Here is a 3,428-nt window from a genome sequence, read left to right on the forward strand (position 1 = left end):
GTGTTCCCATATTTAAAACAAAGAGAGAGAGAGAAACAGGGAGAAAGAGCGGAAGGGGGGATCACAAATAGATATCCTCAATATGCTTCATTTAGGAGGTGCTCTGGAAAAAACAAAACCCTGACTACCGTATGAAATCAAAATAGAGACACAGTAAGAGAGGGAGGATTTAAGTAAATTCACATGTGGGATTTTGTAACAAAAATTGCAGAATCATGGCTGCTGGTTCTTACTGACAGATGTGGTTTGGGCTCTCTACTCCTCCTACCTTCACTATAGCTTACATTAGATGAGAAAAAGCACAAATAAGAATAATCAATAAATATTTTGATGCAGCGAGGTCTGATCCAGAATCATGGTGAGCCACTCTAAAATAGATGACTGAGCCTGCCGCTCCTTACCTTGTATTTATTCAAGGAAACGGGAATCTAGGTATTTTCAATGTTTACAAGTTTATACGGCCCAAGCTCAGTGTGTCTGTGAAAACTTCTGTTTTCTTCTGGAAGAATCAAGAAAAGATGATTTGAGAGATGATAATATCTGGTCTGCGCTGAAGCAATATTTCTATGTTGTGTACAAACAATCTTTGTGTATTATTTGTAGCATCATCTCGACAGGGAAAGTTACAATAGCACTTATTCATAAAAACCATGAAAGTAGGCTTCTCTCCTGCCCGCCCCTCCCCGGCGCGTGGGCCCAGACGAGCCGACCGGCCTGGCTCCCCTCCCCGGCACCGAAGGGTGGGCGGAGTGCCCTGAGGAGGCGGGGATGGGAGGGCTGGGCCGACCTGCCGGCCGGCTAAGATGCCGAACTTGGGCGCTGTCCTCAACTGCACGCGGAGGAGCACACAGTCCGACCTGGCCTTCTTCAGGTTCCGGCGGGACCCGGCCAGATGCCAGAAGTGGGTGGAGAATTGTAGGAGTGCCGACTTAGAAGATAAAACACCTAATCAGCTAAATAAACATTATCGATGGTGTGCCAAACATTTTGCGACCTCTATGATCTGTAGAACGAGTCCTTATAGGACAGTTCTTTGAGATAATGCAATACCAACAATATTCGATCTTACCAGTCATTTGAACAACCCACATAGTAGGCACAGAAAACAAATAAAAGAACTGAGTGAAGACGAAATCAGGACACTGAAACAGAAAAAAATTGATGAAACTTCGGAGCAGGAACAAAACATAAAGAAACCAACAATAGCAATGCTCAGAACCCCAGTGAAGAAGGGGTGAAGGGNTATGATCTGTAGAACGAGTCCTTATAGGACAGTTCTTTGAGATAATGCAATACCAACAATATTCGATCTTACCAGTCATTTGAACAACCCACATAGTAGGCACAGAAAACAAATAAAAGAACTGAGTGAAGACGAAATCAGGACACTGAAACAGAAAAAAATTGATGAAACTTCGGAGCAGGAACAAAAACATAAAGAAACCAACAATAGCAATGCTCAGAACCCCAGTGAAGAAGGGGGTGAAGGGCAAGATGAGGACATTTTACCTCTAACCCTTGAAGAGAAGGAAAACAAAGAATACCTAAAATCTCTATTTGAAATCTTGATTCTGATGGGAAAGCAAAACATACTTCTGGATGGACATGAGGTTGATGAAATCCCAGAAGGTCTCTTTACTCCAGATAACTTTCAAGCACTGCTGGAGTGCCGGATAAATTCTGGTGAAGAGGTTCTGAGAAAGCAGTTTGAGACAACAGCAGTTAAAACGTTGTTTTGTTCAAAAACACAGCAGAGGCAGTTCCAGAGATCTGTGAGAGCTGTATTCGAGAAGAAACTCTCAGAGAAGTGAGAGACTCACACTTCTTTTCCATGATCATTGACGACGTAGTGGACATAGCAGGGGAAGAGCACCTACCTGTGTTGGTGAGGTTTGTTGATGAATCTCATAACCTAAGAGAGGAATTTGTAGGCTTCCTGCCTTATGAAGCTGAAGCAGACATTTTGGCTGTGAAATTTCACACTATGATAACTGAGAAGTGGGGGTTAAATATGAAGTATTGTCGTAACCAGGCTAACATTGTGTCTAGTGGATTTTCTTCCAAAATGAAAATTGTTGCTTCCAGACTTTTAGAGAAGTATCCCCAAGCTACCTACACAATCTGCGCTTCCTGTGCCAAATATGTGGTTGGCAAAATCAGTACCTGTTATAGGAGTATCTGTTGCATTAGGAACAATTGAGGAAGTGTGTTTTTTTCATCGATCACCACAATTACTTTTAGAACTTGACAGTGTAATTTCTTCTTCTTCTCTTTTTTTTCCAGAGCAGTAAAGAAAGGGGTAAAGAACTGAAGGAAATCTGCCATTATCAGTGGACAGGCAGTCATGATGCTTTTGAAATTTTAGTGGAACTCCTGCAAGCACTTGTTTTAGGTTTAGATGGTACAAATAGTGACACAAATATTAGATGGAATAACTGTATAGCTGGCCGACCATTTGTACTCTGTAGTGCAGTAACAGATTTTGATTTCATTGTTACTATTGTTGTTCCTAAAAATGTCCTATTTTTTACAAGAGCCTTTGGGAAAAACCTCCAGGGGCAAACCTCCGATGTCTTCTTTGCAGCCAGTGGCTTGACTGCAGTATTGCATTCACTCAACGAAGTGATGGAAAATATTGAAGTTTATCATGAATTTTGGTTTGAGGAAGCCACAAATTTGGCAACCAAACTTGATACTCAAATGAAACTCCCTGGGAAATTCCGCAGAGCTCACCAGGGTACTTGGAATCTCAGCTAACCTCCGAGAGTTACTATAAAGAAACCCTAAGTGTCCCAACAGTGGAGCACATTATTCAGGAACTTAAAGATATATTCTCAGAACAGCACCTTAAAGCTCTTAAATGCTTATCTCTGGTACCCTCAGTCATGTGACAACTCAAATTCGATACGTTGGAGGAACACCATGCTGACCTGTATAGTAGTGACTTACCCATTCCTGACACGCTCTCAGCCTAGCTTCGTTGCTGGAGAATCAAATGGGCACAGGAGGAAAAATAGGTATGAAAATGAACGAAAGCGTCTTAAAGCCTATTTGGGGAACACTTTGACAGACTAAAGATCAAGTAACTTGGCTTTGCTTAACATAAATTTTGATATAAAACACGACCTGGATTTAATGGTGGACACATACGTTAAACTCTATACAAATAAGTCAGAGCTTCCCATAATAATTCAGAAACCTTGGAAAATACCTGAGAGACTTTTAAAAATAGGTTTTCTTGGCTGGATGCGGTGGCCTCTGGATAATCTACCTGTTTAAATGGCCCCTGTTTGAACTCTTATGCTTTGAGGACCTATCTGTTCTTCCAGAAGAGAACATTGAAAGTCCCATGTTTCCTTCTGCGTGATCTCTGCTGGTGGCACTCTGAAATTGTTTTAGTTAAGTCATTTTAGACATAGCATTTATTA

At 41.5% G+C, this 3,428-nt stretch overlaps 1 pseudogene; it reads left to right on the forward strand.

Annotated features, from left to right (window-relative positions):
- Positions 1–803: 803 nt before the first annotated feature.
- LOC108539986 (52 kDa repressor of the inhibitor of the protein kinase pseudogene) lies at positions 804–3,215 on the forward strand (annotated as a pseudogene).
- Positions 3,216–3,428: the final 213 nt, after the last annotated feature.

The sequence above is a fragment of the Rhinopithecus bieti genome, unplaced genomic scaffold (assembly GCF_001698545.2).
Source record: "Rhinopithecus bieti isolate Rb0 unplaced genomic scaffold, ASM169854v2 scaffold_17829, whole genome shotgun sequence".
NCBI classification, from domain to species: domain Eukaryota; kingdom Metazoa; phylum Chordata; class Mammalia; order Primates; family Cercopithecidae; genus Rhinopithecus; species Rhinopithecus bieti.